Genomic DNA, 24,790 nt, shown 5'->3' on the forward strand with positions numbered 1-24,790 from the left:
TTCATTGTAGGAACTGTGACTGAGGAAGTTGGGATGAGGGGTAACTTAGCATGGAAGGTCAAGGCCCATATAATGACACAACTACCAAAACAATAATTTAACAATTTATTCAAGACAATATTTGTAAAACAGCTAAGACACAGTCAACACGTGGCCATCTTTAGGACAATACCAAAATGTCACATAGCTTGCTTCTTAAGCAAGGCAGCAAATTGTAATTACCAAGACTAACTTAAAGAGATGAGCCCACAGATTTCAATATTTAAAGGAACAATAAATTACAATCTGGAGGTGATTTAAAAGTTGCCAATTAATACAATTCATTCCCAAGCCAATTAAAAGCACCTTCTTTTCTTAAATATGCATGAAACACGTTGAAGGTTTACCAAACAGGCAGTGACGCCAGGCTGCCCTGGGCAAAAGGTGACTCAACTTAAAATGCCTGAAGCTGCAGACCAGCCGTCCAAAACAACACCTAAACGCCGGGACCCAACCGGGAGTCACTTCCCATTAGACGTCACGTCACAGCTTCTGTGCACCGAAGCGAAACGTGGCGCTGCTCCCACACATCCCAACTCGCAGAAAACTGGAACACAAACAGACCGCACAAGACACGGCAAACACCAACCAAACATCAATTAATATAAGTTAAGAGATCAATAAATAACAATACAAATGAAGAAGCAATTGCTCTAATACTGAATGAGTGCATTCAAATAAATACTAACAAAGAGATAGAGGGGCTGGCCAGTACTTAGCTCAGTACATCCGATAGATACACAAAACAGAACAGAAAATTTTTATCCTAGCTTTCAGATCTTTGTTCCTTCGTCAGGGAGGAGAGAGGGGAAAAAAGTGGGAAGAAGGGAAAGTGGATTCAGTTACTCACAACCTTGGTTGTGAAGCAACATAGTTGTGTTTATCTTTATACTATATACCTCTTCATTTCTGTATGCATCCTCTTTGGTGTGAAGCTGGCACAGTACTTACAGCCAGCCGCGGTGGTCTAGCGGTTCTGGCGCTGCAGTCCGGAACCGCGGGACTGCTACGGTCGCAGGTTCGAATCCTGCCTCGGGCATGGGTGTGTGTGATGTCCTTAGGTTAGTTAGGTTTAAGTAGTTCTAAGTTCTAGGGAACTTATGACCTAAGATGTTGAGTCCCATAGTGCTCAGAGCCATTTGAACCATTTTTGAACAGTACTTACAATAGAATATCTTTGGCTTCCCTCTGTCACCCTGTAAGACGTATGCGTTGCCGGCGATGGGCGAGGCATGGCAGAGTCTCTGACCAGAGAGTAGTATGTAGTTAGTTGTTGCTTGTCGCTAGTCGACATTAGTCTTCTGTCCGTGTTAGTCTTCAGTAGTCTGCAGTAGTCGGCGCGTGCCTGCCCGTGTCGGCAGTCTGTTCTGGTCGGGACTCTGGAGGATGAGTATTATTGTAGAAGGTAAAGAAGCAGCCTTGCGCATATCTAGTAGTGTATATTAACTGTCAATAATTTCTTTTAAAAAATGCCCCAATAATTTTTATAATATAAAGTAATTATTTAAAGAAAAGCATTCATTTCAATTTAAAGAATACTTCCAATGCATGATCATTCCTTCCAAGAATCAGAAAAAAATATACGCCAGCATTGCACGAAGCTGTGTCGAAAAATTTCTACATAAGAGCAGATATATTTGCAGTTTTTATTGAGGTAAGAATTTTTCCTTATTTATTCAGAATACAGGGCCGAGGCGCAGCGCTGCTGTCGTCATAAATTTACCAGGTTACTGAATTTTTTTTATTATTTCGGTGTTTAGGAATAGAGTTTTGTGATTACATTAAATGTGAATGCATTTCTGCACAGAGATTACATTAAAATTAATTTTGTTCAGAGGTTACAATAATTAAAAAAAAATCAGTTAATTATTATTTTGTGCGGAGGTTACACTTGGTTCTTGCTTTCTTTTAAATTATATTTTGTGGGAGTTTACACTTGGTTCATTTTTATTATTTCTGTGGGGAGGTTACACTTGGCGACATCCGGCCAGGATCGTATTTCTTTGTGAATCTTCTGATAAGTAGTCATATATCTGCTCTTATTTACTTAAATGTAGTTTGCATCTGGCGCAACGCATTTACTAATTTGTCACTCTCTTTCACAGATCATCGGCAATTTGTTGCTCTTTCTTGTAATTGTGTTTGTTGGATTTTTGCATTGTCCTTGTTTCATTTGTGCTTAATTTTGATTTGTGAAAAATACCGCAAAAAACTGTTAACAGTATATCGCGATGTGCAATGAGTGAAACAGCCGACTCGAATAATTTGACCGATGATACTAGCGACACTCAGTGTAATAGTGATAACCCCCTATTTACAGACAATCAGTGTGTGCGGATAATTAGTAATGATTTTAATGCTAATGATCAGCAAACAAATTCAATTGTGGCCACTGTTAATTTAACGACAATTGATGACGCGGCACGTTCCGTTACAATGAACGCTGCCCAGTTTGATACACCCGGTTTGCAAAATTTACGTGACGAACAGACAAATTTTTCTAATGAAAATGAACAGTGTAATCAGAATACGTCAAATTTATTTGATTCCGATTTAGTGACTAACAGTGCACATCCGATGAGCAAACCTTTTCAAGAATTACAGAATGACCAAATGGTTATAGATAGCGTGACAAATGAAAATACACCAACACACAGCATAGAAAATAGAGTAGGTAATATTGGCTTGGATCAAATTATGGTGGGATTGCTACAGTTTAAGAAGGAACAAAACGACCATTTCAAACAACTTAATGAAAAATACGACAACAATTACAAACAACTTAATGAAAATCTCAGACAGTGGAATGAAAAGTTAAACAACAATTTCAAACAATTTAATGGAAGTTTTAAACAGCCGAACGAAAAACACGACAACCTTAATGAACAGAACAAACAACTTAGTGAACAGATTACAGCCGTTACCGTGCAACGTCATGATACTAAAGAACAATTACGTGACGAAATTGAGGCTTGTGCTAGGAACAGTAGTGAAGAAATTAGATCTGTTGCACAAGAATTAAATAATACACATGACTCGACAACGGAATCAGTTAGAGATGAAATTAATGCAGTCACTGAACAATGTTCAGAAAACGCAACACAGATACACGACGAGTTTAATTTAATGTCAGCAAAAGTTTCACACACTCTGGATGCGGAAGTCGATAAGAAATTTGAACAACAGAATAACCAAATTGACGAACATATTAAAGTGACAGAAATGAAAAATGTTTCAGTCACTAACACGCCACAGGATACGCCACGTTCCGAACATTTGTCACACTCACACAGCCAGTATAACTTAAGTAATTTACAGAGACCACGTCACTTAGAATACGAAGTGACACAGACAAACAGATTTTCACGCAATCGTGAACCGGTTCACACATTCAGAGGCGACAACGTTGATTATAAGCAATTTTTATCCGTGGAAAAATTTGAGGTACTTAATAATGACGGAACACAGATTCACGCTTTGGATAGGATACGAAAATTTGCTTTTGTATTTTTATCAGCTTGGGCTGTAATGCAGAAACTAGAATTAGCATGGATACAGCAATTTGCTTTTGAATTTTCAGCGCCATTGCCTGTAACGCAAAAGCTAAAATTTATTTGCAGCGCGTAATTGACTTCAGGGGATTCATTACGCTTTAATGAATATGTGCCGTAGCGTGCACAGGGCCCCGAGCCATGGTAGTGCTATTTCATCTTTAGTTTTCTGCACTGCTGCCTTCTCTTCTACTATCCTTTATATCTATCAAAACAGCTCTTCAACTATCGATCTATCTAGGATTAAGAATGAGTAAAGAAATCCTGATACGACAAATTTTACCGAAAGTGACAGTTCTCTTTAGACACTCCCGAAATGACAACTACCGCCGTAATTTTAATAACAGATGAAATTGTGATCATCAGTATGTACAACATTTTTAGCAATCGTCAAAATTATCAGCAACCACATTTTGGTAACAATAGACTTTTTCCCCACAACAGCATCAAAGCCAGCCGGTTAGCATACCTAACCAACAATGCAGTCTACAAAGTCAACCAAGCTTTAATGTTTCGCCGCCTACACGCATAGCGTCGGCTCCACCAAATAGTAGCGCACAGCAACAAGGGAATCAGTACGTACAGAAAACACACCATTTCAATACCTATCGCAATGCACCGTATAGAAATGAGTATTATGATAGTCGTAAAAGTAATGAACACAATTTTCAGCGTACATTTAATAACAGTCGGTCTTACCAGCAGCAGACTCATCCGCAACAACAAATTATCATGAATGAACCAGACAGTAGGTATCATCCCGAACGTAATACGTCAGGAAGAAATAACAGAACCGTACAAATAGTTGAAATGCCACAGCATCCTCCTGAAAATAATAGCGCGTCAGATAGAATTTGACTAAATACAGTACAGGTTGCATCTTCCAGTAACTCAAGCAATACTTTTGACACGCAGAATCTTGTTCACGATAATGTTATTTGAAACATGCTTTGTTGAATGCACCTTTTTTATCATACGCAGATCTTACTAGAAATTTTTCCATTGCCACCGACAGTTCTAACACCGCTTTAGGCGTATATATTTTTCAGGAAATTGAAGAAGATGGCATTACAGTAAGTAAAAACATAGCCTTTGCGAGTCGCATTCTGTCACCTGCTGAACGCAATTATTCTGTTACAGAACTTGAAACATTATGTGTTGTATGGGCATTTACGAGATTTCGGCATTTCCTTTATGGAAGACATACGACCGTTTATACAGACCATAGAGCGATACAATTTTTACTTTCCGCTAAATTTACACACGACAGATTAAGTAGATGGAAACTTTATTTGTAGGAATTTAATTTTACAATTGTTCACATTCCCGGTATACAAAATGTTGTAGCAGACGCACTATCCCGTTCTCTCAGCAACAATCAGCAAGACATCGCAACCAACTTCTGCAAAGCAAATTTCAGCGTCATGTACATTCAACAAGTTGCATTTGAAAATTTCATTTCGTCGTCATTACAAGACATAGCACAAGAGCAGAGTAAAGACGACGTATGGAAAGAGATTAAACACCTTTGGCAAGATAGGAATAATGTTACCATTAGAAACCATTACACTGTACGCAACAATATTCTGTTTCGCCGCTCTCACCCTGACAGCAACAATTGGTTATTATGCATTCCTGACGAGCTTGTTAACAAATTAATCTGGTATACTCATTTAAGTTACGCACATTACGGAGCCAGAAAATGTTTTCTTATACTGGGACAGAACTGTTATTTTACCAACATGGAGAAACGTATTCGACGAGTTTTAGCGTCATGTAATATCTGCCAGAAAGCTAAGTCAGATACGACTTCACATATTCCTCCATTACATCCCGTTGTACCTGTTGAATTGAGACACATGGCCGCTGTAGACATTTTTGGTCCGATTCCCAGAACTAATAGAGGTTTTTGCTACATCTTTGCCACTGTTGAACTCACTTCAAAATTTGTTACCTTCACTCCGTTACGCAAAGCTACTGCTAAAACTGTTTCGAAAGCATTTGTAAAACATTTTCTATTTCATGTAGGGCATGTATTGAAAGTAATTTCCGACAATGGACCACAGTTTCGATCTGCTATATGGACACGTATGTTACGAGCTAGAAACATTTCTCCGATCTATATATCCAGGTACCATGCTTCTTCGAACCCTTGTGAACGATTAATGAAAGAAATTGGTAAACTGTGTAGAATATACTGCCATAAAAAACATATTGATTGGGACACACACATACTCTCATTCCAGGATGTAATTAATTCCATACCAAATGTATCTACTATGCTATCTCCGTCTGTTATACTGAAAAATGTTGAACCACCTAACAAAATTAAAGAATTAGTATCCTTTCCTACATCGCGTCGACTACGCCACCATGAAATAATTGACATTGCGCTGAACAACATCAAACGTGCCGCAGAGCGCCGGAGAAGACAGCAAAAACAGGTTTGTACACGCCGTGACTTTCACATTGGACAGAAGATATTAGTATTCACACATAATTAATCCAACAGAGGAAAGAGTAGATGCAGTAAATTTGAGCTTCTATACGCAGGTCCATATCGAATCGCAGCATTCCTCAGCTCAATGTAGTACACGTCGAAACTTTGAGAACCAGAAAAAGCAAGGGCAATCACCATGTCTCCAATATTAAACCCTTTATTGAATGAACATACTTTATGATTTATCACACTGTAATGCCATTTCCTAATTTTTTTTATGACCACTTATGCAATTATATTCACATGAACACTTACTGATGATTATCGTATTTTTTCTTGGCAAGTGCTCGGCAAGGTAAGGTTAGCAGGTCGTTCTTCTTGTCGTTACACATCAGACCGTGCATATTTTTCCAGATGAACTTACACATTTTATGACCACTTATGTAATTATATTTATGTGACTACTTACTGATGATTATCGTATTTTTTCTTGGCAAGTGCCCGAAAAGGTAAGGTTAGCAGGTCGCTTTACTTGTCGTTACACATCAGACCGTGCACATTTTTCCAGATAAACTTACGCATTATATGAATAATTATGCAATTCTATCTAGTGACATATTAATTTTATCAAATTCTCTCTCCATTAAAGTCTTCAATTCTCGCCTCTATTAACTACACAACATACAAACTGAACACAAAGAAAGTCATTTCTTGTCGTTATATATCAGACTGCGCATAATTTCCATTTTTCATGTATGTATGATTGTTTTCCTGTTTTTTTTTGTATGCACTATGAAATATTTAAGATATAACAAACACTAGTTGACTTTAACATTTTGCCTTATGATATCTCAACATCGTGACTACTTTACTTTTTTTTGCTGCTACATTGTGATACTCTGTGTTGCCTCTGAACACTGTCTGTTTTTGACATATTGCGTTTTCTGTCATGCTACGCTGTTTGCTCAATTATATTACTATAAACCAGGTTTATTTAATGGGTATATGATTTAAATGCAAGACATTAATCTTTGTTCATCATTTTCAGAAAGAAATAACGTGTAAAAAAATAAATTAAACAGAAATGGGAATTTCACCTTCGGAATGAACGAAAGAAGATGCAATACCTCGTCACGAAGAGTAAATGGATCAGAATTAACAAGCATTAACAAGAATATACTATACACATCGTAGAATAGCAGTCTTAACTAATTTTTTTTTTCAGAATACGAGGCGATTGGTGCAGGCTGTCAGACAGAACTACACATCTTAGTTTTAGTGATGAAATATGCTAGAAATAAGGAATTCTATACTATGAATAATTGTATAATGAATAATGAAGTGACTTTTTTGCAGATGATAATGAATGATGATGAATAATAATAAGGAGTATGCTACTATGGATAATGAAGTTTTTCTTTACAGGTGATGATAATAATGGAGTTATGATGATATGGATAATGAAGTTTTTTCTTTGCAGGTGATGATAGTAATGATAATGAAGTTTTTCTTCGCAGATGAGGATAATGTTGAAGTTTATGTATTAATGCTATGTAGTTATTTAAGTAATTGTTGCAGTTCGTTTTGACAGTATGTCTTATGTCGCATGGTATGATGACTGAAGGTTTTGGAAAGGACAGCTAGAGAACATATATATTTAAAACACATTTCATTAACTGTTAATTCGAAGTTCACTACTTTTCAGCCTAATATGCGTTTCCTCTTTCAGCTTAATAATCCATTTTGTATTTTTTGCAGGAGAAATTATTCATGAAATTAATGTGCTGTAAGCAGTTGGTCATTAAACCTGTGTCATTTATGAATGTGATCACATATACTCCACTTGTTTCATAACTTTGCTACAGCTGACTCATGACGAATGATGTTACACATCTCCATTTACAGCAATAACTCAAAAGCAAATATTGTTATGCCCCAGTAATTAATTATCGATCCCAACGCAATGCATTGCTAGCACAAAAAAAAAATGTATTACCAGTCCCAAATAATGCTACCAGTTTAAGAGAGTTCTGAGTAATACTGAAAAATGTTTTCTAGTCACAGACCTTGAATAATAGTTACAGTATGTTACATTTTCAATATGTCCTATGTCACTGGAATGATCAGTTCTGAGTAATATGTCATTTGAATGATGAATTCTGAGTAATACTGTATAATGTTTCCTAGTCACAGACCTTGAATAATAGTTACAGTATGTTACATTTTCAATATGTCCTATATCACTTGAATGATGAGTTCTGAGTAATAATGAATGATATTTTGTAATAATGCATACATGCTATGCCAATAATTTCTGTAAATAATATTTTGTTATAATCTATAAATGTTATGTCAGTAATTGACTTTCATTTTGAATGATAACTTCTGAATAATACTGAATAAGGTTTTATAAAAATATAAGAATACTTTGTAACTGGCCAATGAGTGCCAATAATTATTTTATATACACTCCTGGAAATTGAAATAAGAACACCGTGAATTCATTGTCCCAGGAAGGGGAAACTTTATTGACACATTCCTGGGGTCAGATACATCACATGATCACACTGACAGAACCACAGGCACATAGACACAGGCAACAGAGCATGCACAATGTCGGCACTAGTGCAGTGTATATCCACCTTTCGCAGCAATGCAGGCTGCTATTCTCCCATGGAGACGATCGTAGAGATGCTGGATGTAGTCCTGTGGAACGGCTTGCCATGCCATTTCCACCTGGCGCCTCAGTTGGACCAGCGTTCGTGCTGGACGTGCAGATCGCGTGAGACGACGCTTCATCCAGTCCCAAACATGCTCATGCTCAATGGGGGACAGATCCGGAGATCTTGCTGGCCAGGGTAGTTGACTTACACCTTCTAGAGCACGTTGGGTGGCACGGGATACATGCGGACGTGCATTGTCCTGTTGGAACAGCAAGTTCCCTTGCCGGTCTAGGAATGGTAGAACGATGGGTTCGATGACGGTTTGGATGTACCGTGCACTATTCAGTGTCCCCTCGACGATCACCAGTGGTGTACGGCCAGTGTAGGAGATCGCTCCCCACACCATGATGCCGGGTGTTGGCCCTGTGTGCCTCGGTCGTATGCAGTCCTGATTGTGGCGCTCACCTGCACGGCGCCAAGCACGCATACGACCATCATTGGCACCAAGGCAGAAGCGACTCTCATCGCTGAAGACGACACGTCTCAATTCGTCCCTCCATTCACGCCTGTCGCGACACCACTGGAGGCGGGCTGCACGATGTTGGAGCGTGAGCGGAAGACGGCCTAACGGTGTGCGGGACCGTAGCCCAGCTTCGTGGAGACGGTTGCGAATGGTCCTCGCCGATACCCCAGGAGCAACAGTGTCCCTAATTTGCTGGGAAGTGGCGGTGCGGTCCCCTACGGCACTGCGTAGGATCCTACGGTCTTGGCGTGCATCCGTGCGTCGCTGCGGTCCGGTCCCAGGTCGACGGGCACGTGCACCTTCCGCCGACCACTGGCGACAACATCGATGTACTGTGGAGACCTCACGCCCCACGTGTTGAGCAATTCGGCGGTACGTCCACCCGGCCTCCCGCATGCCCACTATACGCCCTCGCTCAAAGTCCGTCAACTGCACATACGGTTCACGTCCACGCTGTCGCGGCATGCTACCAGTGTTAAAGACTGCGATGGAGCTCCGTATGCCACGGCAAACTGGCTGACACTGACGGCGGCGGTGCACAAATGCTGCGCAGCTAGCGCCATTCGACGGCCAACACCGCGGTTCCTGGTGTGTCCGCTGTGCCGTGCGTGTGATCATTGCTTGTACAGCCCTCTCGCAGTGTCCGGAGCAAGTATGGTGGGTCTGACACACCGGTGTCAATGTGTTCTTTTTTCCATTTCCAGGAGTGTATGTCATATGCCACTTGAATTATGAAAAATGTTTTGTACTATTCAATACTTGCTATATGTTTTGTAACTGGCCATTGAGTGCCAATCATTACTTTAACTAATGGAATTATGTTAATACTATTATGAAACGTCCCCTTAGAACCATTATATATGACTGTGCTTAAACTGACACACAATATTTTTTTTAGCGCAACGCAATCTGACTTTCAGAAATCCCTACAAAGGAATGGCCCTGACTAACATTAACCTGTACCTTTCACAAATCACTTACCTCACCAAAAATCTTCGTTACTCGAACTACTGCAATACAGCGAGCGCCACTACTGCCAGCTAAATAAAAGATTCACACTACTCAAGGCACTAACTACTGATAGGCATAGTTAGCAAATGAAAGATTTTAATAGAGAACAAACAATGTATTTACCTTAATAATCATAATATACGTATATGCCATCCAGTCTTACAAATTTCAAGTCTCCGCCATTTCTCTCCCCACATCCACCACTGCTGGCGGGTCACCTCCAACTGCGCAACACTACGCGCTGTTCACATCCAGCTGCCGCTGCCCAACACTACAATGGCAGGCAACAATGCAAACTAGCTACAGACTGCACACAGCACAGCCAGTAATTTTCATACCGAGTGCTACGTAACGTTGCCGATAAGAAAACATAAACAGCCTACTTACATAGCCCCCATGCTCCCCACAAAAATTTTACAAATTGTTTTGGGCAGTGGCCAATAATGATTTGATAAAATTTTTCATAATTACAGTAACAAAGAAATCAAATGCACGCACTTATTGATACAATGTTGGTCAAAAGGTAAAATTTTCTCACAGTCCATAAAGATAGTCCTGATCATTCATCATAATAGGAATTACAGATTTTTTTTTCACAAAGTCTCATTAGTAAAAGAAATTGCACACAGAATTAGTGGATTTCCATGCAGTCTTGAAGAAGTAGTGTTGTCCTTCCAACGGAAAGACAGTGCTGACTCTTGACATGCAGACAGGTAATGGGCCACAACAGAGCAAACCCACTGCAGAGTCAGTCGAAGTTGAAGAATATTGGTAGGTAGGTCATCACAGAGCAGACCACTGTAGTCCTGGTAGAGATTACGGTATTGGTGGGCCACCAGAGGTGCAGACCCACTGCAGTCCTTGTAGAAATAATGGTACTGGTGAGTCAGCAAGGTGTAGACCCACTGCAGTCCTTGTAGAAATAATGGTACTGGTGAGTCAGCAAGGTGTAGATCCACTGTAGTCCTTGTAGAAATAATGGTATTGGTGGGTCATCAAAGGTGTAGACCCACTGTAGTCCTTGTAGAGATGGCCAGCAGCCATCTGCTGCGACTGTGCAGGTGCACAATCACCATCGAAGAGTCTTGCAGAGAAGATAGCAAGTCCATAAACCACCACTGTGCACGCACAAAGTTTTTGGAATTGTCCTTAGAACCAGCAATGCTGTTATCCAGTCCCTTGCTGAATTAGTAACACACGTGCAAACACTAACAGTCCCAACTTCTCACATATTGTGCATTACTATGACCAACAGAAATGTGTGCAGTGAAATGAATGCTTACAAGTTACTTAATTTGATGTACTGGTGTCAATTACAATATTATGACATGAGAATACAATTACAAAGGTACAAAATACATCATTAAAAACATAACAATACAGATAACATTTGTAGTAATACAATATAATACTACAATATAATACTAATCTCTAGTCCTTAAACCTAGTTACAGAAATCGAGTAAGACTCATTGACATGTACTATACGTTGGGTAGTCTGGCACTCAACAGCGGCGTCTGAGGCAGGGGGTGTACTCACTTCCCACCCCACTACAAGAATTCATCAACTGGTATTCCTCCTCCTAGCAGTATAACTGAATCCCGTCAACAACACTGTATGGGTTTGCCAACTGTATGTGACCGAACTTTTACATCCTGGTTAGCACAGGATCAGCCTGCCAAATTCACTTGATATTTTGTGATATTTCCATAGAAAAATCAGTGTGATTTCAACTTAAGTTGCAACATAATGTTACCAAATTTTGATTTTGACCCAGTAAAGTCGCTCCATTTGAAAATCGCAACAAATCTCGTCTTTTACATTGCAATGTACCTATACTAGCCACAACTGGAACAGTAAGGAAGAGATGACCATGACAGCTCTTCACTAGCTCTGAGGTAACATGACCGCCTGTAAGGTTAAGACTGCTTTGGCTCATGCTTCTAGTCGTATTGGAGGTTAGAATTTTAGCCTCTGTGACAAACCTATAAGCAGCCAAATCGAAAATCAGGAAGGAAGCCTTAAGAAATAAACTACTTCAGAAACAGTCTCACTACTTCCAGTACCCAATAGTTTAAGGGCGAAAACTTTTGATACTCCACCTCTTTCCGCTTCTGCGTACATAACCTGCCTATCTAACTACCTGCTTCATTGTTAACTGAACACACAATTTTATTATGAAACACCTCGTTTCAGTTCTACTTGCATATGACACATGACAGGAAGTAAACATAGATCGTTTTGAAGTCTAAAGTGAGTAGTATCTTACTAATTTCTGCCGATATAGGCACGCTTGTGTTGCAAATTCTTTTTTATTTAAATAGATTTTCATTGTAAAATTATCGTAGTAAGTTGTTTTTCACGGGTATTAGTATAATAAACATTTCTATAGCGTTTTCCATTTGTCTATTGAACACAATGGAAATCTTAAGAGAGAAATTATTATCAACCATACATGATCTCCCATGAAGAATTATTCATGTTCAGGGATATGAGCGGAACGATCATTCAGAGCAAAAAAAGTCTAGTTACCACAATCTCTACCATGCGTACCTTATGAACTATAAGCACTTGCTGATTACTGAACAAGTGCTCATAGCTCAAAGTATGAACTTCAAGAGCCCATGACTCCGAGTTTTTGCCTTGTTCTTGCTATTTCTCTGAATATCGACCAAGCCTTCTGGGACACCCTGTATTTTCTTTCACAGTATTTAAAACAGTCTGACAACGTTCCTCTGGTTTACCGATTCCACGCCTGTCGGATCCTGATGGCTCTTAGTTAAAGATGTCATCAAACCAGATTTGAACAGCATTTTCATCCCGAAAGGAATTTTCTTGGTCGTCGTTCGATAAGGAGCGGGAAGATAAACATGTGAAGGATGACATCCCAAACAAGTTAGTCTATGTTTTGCTTATGACATCAGAGCGCTTTATCGCCAAGTGGCAAAGCGTGATGCGAACAATGTTTTTCCACTTGCGACTATTTTACAATTCTTACACAGTGGTCAAAGTTTCAAGTATGCAAAATGGAATACGTAGCTGCAAGATACACACACGTCAAAAAAGTTTTGCATCACCCCAGTTCCCAGAACTCGAGAAGATAGGCGTTGACTGTGGATGTATTATCACAGACACAGTCACTGACTGTTCAGAGATGTCACTAATCCCGCCCGAAGATGTAAACAACAATGCATGAGCGGCGCCTATTAGACGGAGGGGGCCCGACAGCCGATCAGTTCCAGTCATTCCACCAGGAAGGAGGTACGCGGCTCGTGTTGTCTGCAGTTCAACCATGTCTAGACGGTCAATACCGCAGTTCGATCGCGTCCGCATTGTTACTTTGTGCCAGAAATGGCTCTCAACAAGTGTACAGGTGTCTCGGAGCGAACCAAAGCGATGTTGTTCAGACATGGAGGAGGTACAGAGACAGGAACAGTCGACGACATGCCTCGCTCAGGCCGCCCAAGGCCTACTACTGCAGTGGATGGCCGCTACCTACGGATTATGACTCGGAGGAACCCTGACAGCAACGCAACCATGTTGAATAATGCTTTTTTTGCAGCCACAGGTCGTCTTCTTACGACTGAAACTGTGCGAAATGGGCTGCATGATGCGCAACTTCACTCCCGACGTCCATGGCGAGGTCCATCTCTGCAACCACGACACCATGTAGCGCAGTACTGATGGGGCCAACAACATGCCGAATGGACCGCTCAGGATTGGCAACACGTTCTCGTCACCGATGAGTGTCGCATATGGCTTCAACCAGACAATAGTCGGACACGTGTTTGAAAGCAACCCGGTCAGGCTGAGCGCCTTAGACACACTGTCCAGCGAGTGCAGCAAGGTGGAGGTTCGCTGCTGTTTTGGGGTGGTATTATGTGGGAGCGACGTACGCCGATGGTGGTCATGGAAGGCGCCGTAACAGCTGTACGACACGTGAATGCCATCCTCAGACCGATAGCGCAACCACAGCGGCAGCATATTGGCGAGGCATTCGTCTTCATGGACGACAATTCGCACCTCCATCGTACACATCTTGTGAATGACTTCCTTCAGGACAACGACGTCGCTCGACTAGGGTGGCCAGCATGTTCTCCTGACATGAGCCCTATCGAACATCCCTGGGGTAGATTGAAAAGGGCTGTTTATGGACGCCACTCAGAGATCTGCCGGAGGTGTGCACTCTCCGGCAACCTCGTGAGCTGTGGATATGCCCACTTCCTTGGAGGGACACGCTGTTAAAGTCTTGCGAAGTGATAGTCTGACATCTTCGCAAAATCGCCCCAGCATCAAGACACACAATTAAGTATTCTAATTACTAAGAGCGCTTCGTTAACTGTGAGTGTGATCGCTCTTGGTACAGTAAGACGTTGCCGGATGTGTGGTGCGCGTGCGTGCGTGTGCGCGTGCGATTTCATTTGATGCCTCTTACTAAGCGTGTGCTCTGCTTCCGCATAATATTGATGTATTTGCAGAATGTTCATTATCTATTCTTAGCAAGTGTTCAATTTGCTTACGATATCGGTTAATCCATGTCAATATCTCCTCTGCGAGCAATCTGAGTTTTTATTTCTAAAGGTTACCGTGATGAGCTTCGCAGACCACTTAAGGTGGCCAAAATGTGTGTCTAAGCTCTAGTGAGTGTCGGTTCTCGTGAGCCAGTTCATTTCCCACTCTTAGCGTTTGTTTATCAAGTACGGTTTCATTTAAAGGACTTGCGAGTGAAGTTAGTTGTTGTTTAGCCTTGATTTTATAGTGTTAATTTACTGGTCAATCTTGAATATTGAAGTTAAGAAAAGTTTTTGGGCCTCCTGTAGTCGGGTGTGGTCTGTGTTTCAGTGATCTGAGGCAGCGGGCAACCGAAGCGCAGAGCTTCCCTTTAGATTGTAAGTTTGGCTTACGGGCGGTGGACTTCGCCTGCGCTCGTGTGTTCATCTTCGGTAGCGTTTTCTGGGTTCATATTTCGGTGTCCTACTCGATGTGGGGTTGCAAACGGAGCCACGTCTTGGTTAGAAGTTAAGTATCACTTCCCTCAGTCGGTTCCACCGTTCGTGGTTAAACTTCGGCCTTACAAGCTTGCGTTGTTACACATTTACGATTGTACGAAGTTTCAACTTTCTGTGCCCTAAAAGCCCATGGGCATTTGAATAATTTCGTGATTCGCTCTGGAAGGTTCTCTAGTCTAATAATTTGCAAGACTGCGCAGGTTACGTTTCAATGAATATGTTCTAATTATCCGTGTTAAAACTGAGGCTGTATGTCCACTGTTATTTTACATGTGATGTTAAAGTATTGGAATTGAAAGGGTCTTAAATAACGTGTCTTAACTAGAGTTGTTTTCACAATATCCACGGGTGTACTGCCGGTCTACAGTGTCCAACGGGAACAATATTTCGGTGATCATACATATCGCCATCATCAGGTGAACTGACTGACTGAGCTCCTGTGAACGTGCCGGCACGGAAATCCGTACGCTATGAATGCTCAGAGGGAACTGGGTTCGGTCGCGGCGGCGGCCGATTTAAATACCCTTCGCCCGCGGCGCGCTCCGGCACGTTCACAGGAGCTCAGTCGGTCAGTTCACCTGATGATGGCGACATGTATGATCGCCGAAATATTGTGCCCGTTGGACACTGTAGACCGGCAGTACACCCGTGGATATTTACGCCGGGAGAAACTCAAGAATCACATAGAGTTGTTAAAGTTATGGTCAGATTCAGCCTTATTGGCTTCTGTCAATTTTTATATGAGATCGTTGCTAATGGTTTATTAGTTTATTAATGATTTTGTGCAATGAGAGAGTTTCTTGACTATTTTGCCTGAGTGGCGTTTCTGAATGTTTATGGGAGATCGTTGGGTAATGATTTATTAACTTCCTTATAATTTTATGTAATGGGTGTTTCGTAAATAATCTTGCCTGAGTGGCGTCTATCAGTTTTTATGTGATATTGTTTTAGGTACTTAATAAACACATTGGAATGGAAATGTTCACTTCATTGGATCAGCCCTTCCACTCCCTTTAGATTTAAAGGTTAAACAACGCAGCTGTTAAGTAAAAACGTTCCATTGTGGATAGTATGCTACGACGAATACAAGCATGCATCAATGCAAGAGGACGTGCTTTTGGTACTAGAGGTAACGGTGTGTACAGCAGTCTGGACCACCACCTCTGAAGGACTCGCTGTATGATGGTACAACATGCAATGTGTGGTTTTCATGAGCAATAAAAAAGTGCAGAAATGATGTTTATGTTGATCTCTCTTCAAATTTTCTGTACAGGTTCTGAAACGCTCGTAACCGACGTGATGCAAAACTTTATTGATGTGTGTGTATACTACAACCTCAAAGAAGAAAATGACAGGCGATTTATTCACTCTAGTTACCGTGCCGCGCCTCTGTCACCCAGTCACACGGCGCATGATCTTGGCGGTGGGTGGCGTCAGAGTCCGTGACCTTCAGCCAGTGCCCGCGGTAGGGTTAATGTGCACTCGAGCGTATACTGTTGTGATCTCGACGCAGCCACGAGCTGTTCTGCAGAACAGTTTCCGGAAGGTTTTGCTATTGCTGATAGCTTAGTAAGTAAAGCGAATTATCTTTGAGGTGCCACAGATAACAGACAGCCGAAACGCAGGTTAAAAAAAAAGGGTGCGTGTGGACGAAGTCGCGAATTTGTGGTTACATTCCACCACAAGCCGACACTGCACTGTAACAGCTTGAGAGGGAGACGACACTTCCTCCAGACATTTCCATTTTCTACAAAGTTGCAAACTCGTGCATATAGCCAGAACTAGACTTCCGAGGCACGGCTCGTTACATTGGCTGCTTTAAGTGAACGACTCTTACGTAATCTCTCAGACAGCCGGCCAGCGGCCAGGTTCTCTGTCACACTGAACAGTATAAAGACAATGGCTGAAAGCAGGCATTGATTGAAATCAATGGGGCCAGTCGGAAATTTGTGCTGGACTTGGATTCGAACTTGGGTCTCCTGCTTACAAGGCAGATACTCTGACAAGGGTATCGGCAAAATGCCGCGAGTAATGCGGAAAAGTTGGGAATCTGACGGGAGGCCTGCTTGCAGGCAATTTCTGTAATTCCTTTGTATCGTAATTCATAATGGCGCTTCTTGAGAGGGGCCCCGTGAAAATCGCGTGATCATAGGAAAGAAACTGAAAACATTTGTAATTACGTGCGGAAGAGAAGTAACGAATCAATTCCTGGAAGAAAAATTTTAATTCTCACGTGAGAGGGTCACGTTTGTCAGTTGCGTACTATGTTTGCGTTCCAGGTTGCAAATGTTGCTCAATACGACGACCGTCTGCACACGCGACAGCCTGGAACCGAACTAGAGACTGCTCTGCTGCTCCCAGAAACGTCTCAGTAGTAGATTGCCCACCTCCCACACTAAACTCATCATTAACATCCATCGTGAAACTTCCTGGCAGATTAAAACTGTGTGCCGGACCGAGACTCGAACTCGGGACCTAGAGCACTTGCCCGCGAAAGGCAAAGGTTCCGAGTTTGAGTCTCGGTCCGGCACACAGTTTTAATCTGCCAGGAAGTTTCATATCAGCGCACACTCTGCTGCAGAGTGAAACTCTCATTCTGGGAACATCCATCGTGTTAGTGTCCCGCTAATAAACGCTGTCCTTGAGGTAACCTCACAGCCAAAAGTCACATGGATTCCCAACTGGTGACCTTGGTGGCCATGCAATTTTGAACGCTCGACCAGTGTTTCGGTTTTCTTCAGTTATAGAAAAATCGAGTGACCTCACGAGTTGTGAGAGGTGGAGGCTCCATCGGACATCAAAACAGCCGGATCCAATGCACATCTCTCCATTGAGCGGGGATCACATATTGGCGAAATCGTGTGCAGTTCACGCTGCATGTTCTTGATCCTTTGAGTCCAAGTCCCTCCTACGTCGCCGTATCAGTACCCGCACTTAACAGCAAGTCATGACACTAACACTACTAAGAACGCAAATCCTGCAGCGCACAGCTCGAACATCATTCCTACTAAGCTGGGTTCCAATACGATGAATAACTTTTCCGTCTACACTGGCTCAAATAGTGAACATTTAATTACACCATCCTGCACTATACTCAGGAAAGTAAGAAGAGAAATACCGAAGGTTACTTGGGTAGATGGGATCAAGGACGAGGAATGAAGAGGGGGGACACAAATCAATGGCGACCTACGTGGCTACATGGGGTGCGGTGACAGCTGTGGGAACCCCACAGGAAGACGAGAGAGAAAAAAAAACTTGCAAAACGCACTGTGTTAAAAACATTTATTTCTCACAGTTTGGCTACAGATACTGGACGCATTTTTCCTCAGTAGTGTGACATGCATAAACAGAAATTTTTATATAAAACAGCATTAAAATCCCCATTTCGATAAAAATGTAATTTGAGCGAAGTATTTTCCTGACGTTAATAGGCTCTTCTTCAGTCGCATTTGGCTGTGTGGACTTTACATGCTATTGGCCAAGCTTCGGCAAGTCTTAACATTACCGACGATGTAATTTTACAGCTGCAACATGAACAGCATACGTCTTCCAGGTATAGTTCTTGCAGATTAACGCACAATTCAACACAGATGCATAGCACTGGCTCAAGTTACGTCACTATGCATTCCACACTGCCACTAAAGACTTCGCCCTTGCCGCCGATTGTATCGGATTAGTTTCTATCTCATACGATTCCGTGCCAACTGGGCTATAGCGGAGGAGCTCTGACGTATTCCCAGTGCATCCGCCCATTTCATAACCCCGAACGCTCCTGCCACCAACAGTACATTTGTAACTGCCAAGAGAAAGAAGAATACATTACAATTTAATACACTTGTTCTATTTCATATTAACTAGAATTATACTTTATTTTCTTGTGGTTTATCAGCCACCAGTTACTCTAAATAACGCCTCCATTAAGTTTCTCTCTTAATACCTTTTCTCTGTAGGTTTATTAATACTCTCTCAACCTTAATAATTTACACTACTGGCCATTAAACTTGCTACACCAAGAAGAAATGCAGATGATAAACGGGTATTCATTGGACAAATATACTAGAGCTGACAAGTGATTACATTTTCACGCAATTTGAGTGCATAGATCCTGAGAAATCAGTACTCAGAACAACCACCTCTGGCCGTAATAACGGCCTTGATACGCCTGGGCATTGAGTCAAACAGAGCTTGGATGGTGTGTATAGGTACAGCTGCCCATGCAGCTTCAACACGATACCACAGTTCCTCAAGGGAAGTGACTGGCGTAGTGTGACGAGCCAGTTGCTCGGCCACCATTGACCAGACGTTTTCAATTGGTAAGAGATCTGGAGAATGTGCTGGCCAGGGCAGCAGTCGAACATTTTCTGTATGCAGAAAGGCCCGTACAGGACCTGCAACATGCGGTCGTGCATTATCCTGCTGAAATGTAAGGTTTCGCAGGGATCGAATGAAGGGTAGAGCCACGGGTCGTAATACATCTGAAATGTGACGTCCACTGTTCAAAGTGCAGTCAATGTGAACAAGAGGTGACCGAGACGTGTAACCAATGGCACCCCATACCACCACGCCGGGTGATACGCCAGTACGGCGATGACGAATACACGCTTCCAATGGGCGTTCACCGCGATGTCGCTAAATACGGATGCGACCATCATGATGCTGTAAACAGAACCTGGATTCATCCGAAAAAATGACGTTTTGCGATTCGTACATCCAGGTTCGTGGTTGAGTACACCATCGCAGGCCCTCCTGTCTGTGATGCAGCGTCAAGGGTAAGCGCAGCTATGGTCTCCGAGCTGATAGTCCATCCTGCTGCAAACGTCGTCGAACTGTTCGTGCAGATGGTTGTTTTGCAAACGTCCCCATCTGATGACTCAGGGATCGAGACGTGGCTGCACGATCCTTTACAACCATGCGAATAAGATGCCGGTCATCTCGACTGTTAGTGATACGAAGCCGTTGGGATCCAACACTGCGTTCCGTATTACCCTCCAGAACCCACCGATTCCATATTCTGCTAACAGTCGTTGGATCTCGACCACCGCGAGCAGCAGTGTCTCGATACGATAAACCGCAATCACGATAAGCTACAATCCGACATTTATCAAAGTCGGAAACGTGATGGTACGCGTTTCTCCTCCTGACACGAGGCATCACAACAACGTTTCACCAGGCAACACCGGTCAACTGCTGTTTGTGTATGAGAAATCGGTTTGAAACTTTCCTCATGTCAGTACATTGTAGGTGTCGCCACCGGCGCCAACCTTGTGTGAATGCTCTGAAAAGCTAATCATTTGCATATCACAGCATCTTCTTCCTGTCGGTTAAATTTCGCGTTTGTAGCACGTCATCTTCGTGGTGTAGTAATTTTAATGGCTAGTAGTGTGTTTTACTGTATCAGTCTTTCTGGTTTACAGTCATTACCGATAATAAGCCTTGTGTTTATACGAGTATTTAAATACGAGGGTTGGAACTTAAATAGTGGCAACTATTTATTCACAACCGATACAAAGAGATACATGTTTGCACCTCAATGTCCTTCAAAGTAGTCACCAGCGTTTTGTAGAACCCGTTGCCAGCGATGTGGAAGGTGTAGTATACCGTTAGCAGAGCCTGTTCTGTTGATGGTGGGAATGGAGCGGCCTACTGCCTGTCTAATCTCTGAAACAGTTCTGAAGCGAATGCCACGAAGTGGCTCCTTCATCTTCGGAATCAAATCAAAGTCACAAGGACTTAAGTGCGCAGACTATGGTGAATGGTCCAGTACTTCCCAGTCCCGTCGACCTAACAGAGCAGCTAAAGCTTGCGCCCCCGCATTGTCGTGCAAAATGACGGGTGGGTTGCGGAGAAAGTGTCGCCGCTTCTTTCGCAAACCTGGTCGCAGGTAATGCTCCAAAAACGAACAGTAATAATACTTAAGTCCACATCGCTGGCAACGGGTTCTAAACAAGGACAGTAACAAGTGCAAACATGTATCTCTTCTGTATCGATTGTAGTCTTCAATAGTTGCCACTATTGAAGACACACACACACACACACACACACACACACACACACACACACACACACACACACACCGGGAGCATTTTCTTAGTGTTTCGGCAGATATTTGCTATTGTGGTGCCTGTTGTATGGCACAGGTATTCCATATTCCATTTATATGCTACACATTTTGTTTCTGCAAGGCACTTTGTAAGTACGTTCTTGTTTTTGTGCTGTGACATACTTTTATTCATATATGATTCGTGGACTTTGTGTGTTAATAATTTCATTATTTCTTTGTATGTGTTGTATTTGTATGTTTCTGTCTTGTGCAGTGGGCCTAAATGGCCTGTGTATGTGCAACACATGATGACGGTTACATTACATAACGAAGTTTCACATGTTTCAACGATGACTTCGTTTATAAAAATCTGATCATACCCAATATTGTGGTACTTGAAAATGGTGGAAGGCCGAAATCATAATTTTACAGCAGAATAAAAGATCTATAGAGTGAAAGGGAGGAACTGATTTTTTATTAAAGTAAAAAACGAAAAATTGCAATTTCGTTTTTGCGACGTATAACTGGAGTCAACCCAAACATTTATTGCTCGTCACGTCTTTTACTCCACGACCAGTGTCAACAAAGCGTCGCTTTGTTTCCATTAAGAAACAAAATTATTTTAAAATCTAAATTTTAAGTGCCCATTCGTTAGAACACTCCCAAATTAGTCTACTCAGATATTCGTTTTGTCGATATTTTTTAACAGAGACAGCAAAACTAAGAATAAACAGCAATAGGGCAGCGAGTCGGTGCTCCGTGCTTGGCAGTAGCTGGTGTCAGCGTGACGTAGAGTCTCCGGTCGGCGTTCATCGAGCCAACTTGTGTTGAGAACAAGCCGGCGTTCCCAACCGTGGTGCACGGGCCTCGCCGTGCTCGCCGTACTTGTCTTCTGTCGCGTCGGATGTACGGTGCCTATCATTGGGCGCCTTGACGTGCAAAATTGTGGTGGGTTCGTCGTCTCACGCTGAACAGCTTCCCAGCTCGTAATTTGCAAGCTCCAAGTTATTCTGTGTTTAACTAAGAAGATTGTTGGAACTTATTGTGGCGTGGGTAGCTGCCGGAGATGGTTCTGAACTTGGTTCCACAGAGGCCATTTTAAGGAGGCGGATGTGTCTCATTTCGTTTCTCATCAATTGTGGAGTGTGTGTGTTTTAAGTGGTTTTCATACAAGTTTTAACTTGCACCTCGAGACAACATTTCGGAAAAATGGGTAAAACCAGAAGCAAATAAGACACGCACTCAGACAGACTGCGCCAAAAGAACTAGAAGAAGAGACAGAAGAACACAAGTCATTGGCGTGCAGTCCGTTTGTTGGAAACATCTCAAGAAAAATCGGTAGAATCCTGGGGAAACACGATGTGAAATGTGTATTCAGACCCCCTGCAAAAACCTTGACCCTACTGGGTTCAGTGAAAGATGACCTAGGCCTTCGAAAACCAGGCGTTTATCAAATTCTCTGTCAGTGCGGAAAATCCTACATTGGGGAGACAGTCCGCACTGTAGAAGAGAGGTGCAAGCGCCATACCGAATTACACCAGGCCACTAAATCAACCGTGGCTGACCACTGGCTGGCCATACTATGGACTATGAAAAAACAAAATTCCTCTGTCAATCTTCCTACTTCTGGGACTGCGTTACTAAAGAGGCCATCGAAATCCGACTACAGGACGATCTAATTGATAAAGACAGCGGCCTTCAACTTAGTTAGGCTTGGAACCCTGCACTCAGCCTGAAAAAGATGCTGTCCCAGAGATCGAGTACCGCCCCCGATGGCGGCAGCAGGGAGACTACAGACCCCAGTTCAGACCCAGGCGCCGCTTCCCCCACTACCTCCAGTAGCCGCCGCGCCCGCCGCGCCCGCCGCACCAAAGACACCGGGGAGGAACGGTGGAGGGGGTAATGGCTAGTGTATATAGGCGCCGAGAGGAACAGCACAGCATTCGTCAGGAACCACCTGAAGATGGCAGCGTGTACGTCTGCCGAAATATTGTGGAGAAATTACGACGCTACCCGGTCTGATACCCGAGAACTGCTCAAAAAAGTTTTAACTTGTTTTAGGACATAGGACATATTGACCGCTTGGGGACTGGTTGCCGTTGTGTACGCTCCCGGCAGCTGTAGAGTTAATGGTTTAATCATTTGTCACGGCAGGATTTGGTATGTTTATCTAATGTTGAAAGTGCCTTAAGAAACTGCAAGTGATCTCTATGTTTCCTGCTAATTTACTGGGAGACGGATACTGTTAGAGTATTGCTCCATGAGAATTTGGGGACATGCTTATTATATATTCCAGTGTGCCTCTGACTTGACCTTGTTTTCATTGCAATCTATTTGTGCCGCAGGTCATTTGTTAAGTATGTCGTTTCCTGGCGTCGGTGCGGTTATGGATTCTTGTCAGGACCGCGCATTGTGGAGCCGCTCGGTCTATATATATAAATATATACCGTGCGCCTGTGCACAAGCCGTGGGGAGTGAACGCTCGTATTGCCTGCCGGCGGTAGCGTTATTGCTTCCAAATGCTGCTGTGGGCCTTAACGCTGTTCTCTAAAGTTAAGTGAGGCCACTTTGTTAATATTAGCGTTTCTGTAAGTTATTTTACTGGTTATTACTAGCCATTCTTATTCAGCATTTATGTTAATCATTTGTGTATCTTTAATGAATGTGCAACTTACGTTTCCTGTGTGCCAGTTTTGCTACCTTGGTTGGCCCACTTTGCATTTTTAGTATAAGCATGTTTCACTGTGGACCTTTGTGTGTGCAGTTCAGTTTTATTAAGCTTTAAGATCTCTGTTTTTTAATGAAGTTGTGGTATTATGTGGCTGTGTAACTGAGCTGGAAGTGTATAGTGTTACTAGCCCTTTGAGATATGGTTAAACAAGAACGATTGTTTATGATTGATTATTCACTGTACCTACTACCTATGTTTTTGATTGCGGATGCAAAATATGATTCTTATTCGTGTTTCTGTAATTCAATTAATGTGAAAATCTGTATATTGCATGAGTAAGAGGGCAAATGTCCGAATTGAAGTTTATAGTAAAGTCTGTTTTGAGTCAAATTAAAATTGTAAAACAATCACAAGTTTGTCCATCACCAGGGATCCCGGGCTTCCTATTTTCTTTAAATAACTATGGTGAGATTGCAATTTTGATTTTCTAAATAACTGAGTAGTACCACGGTTCACACACATTGACAGTCGCCGGCGCCTACAACTTTGACGCTCCGTAGCGTCGTCGGATGACGTTTCTGGACATGGGTTGCTACGTAAAACTATCTACTAAGTCCCCTACACAACTTCTAGAATTGTGCAACATGAATTGTTGAACACCCTGTAGATCAAAGAGAGACTAGGAGTTCCCAAACTTTTCCTCTGACGGAACGTGGAACATTGAGAATCTGCTACTTTGATGAACATTGTTTATTTTGGAGATCAATAAAATTTTTATAAAAGAAGTTCTTTATTCAGCGATTTTTTCAATTTTAAATCTTAACTAATAACACAAATCAGAAT

General features: G+C 42.3%; 1 protein-coding gene across 1 annotated transcript in view; it reads left to right on the plus strand.

Annotated features, from left to right (window-relative positions):
* Window positions 1-24,790, plus strand: part of LOC126138414 (uncharacterized) — an 85,937-nt gene that overhangs the window by 57,860 nt on the left and 3,287 nt on the right. The window lies entirely within an intron of this gene.

The sequence above is a fragment of the Schistocerca cancellata genome, chromosome 1 (assembly GCF_023864275.1).
Source record: "Schistocerca cancellata isolate TAMUIC-IGC-003103 chromosome 1, iqSchCanc2.1, whole genome shotgun sequence".
In the NCBI taxonomy this organism is placed as follows: Eukaryota; Metazoa; Arthropoda; class Insecta; order Orthoptera; family Acrididae; genus Schistocerca; species Schistocerca cancellata.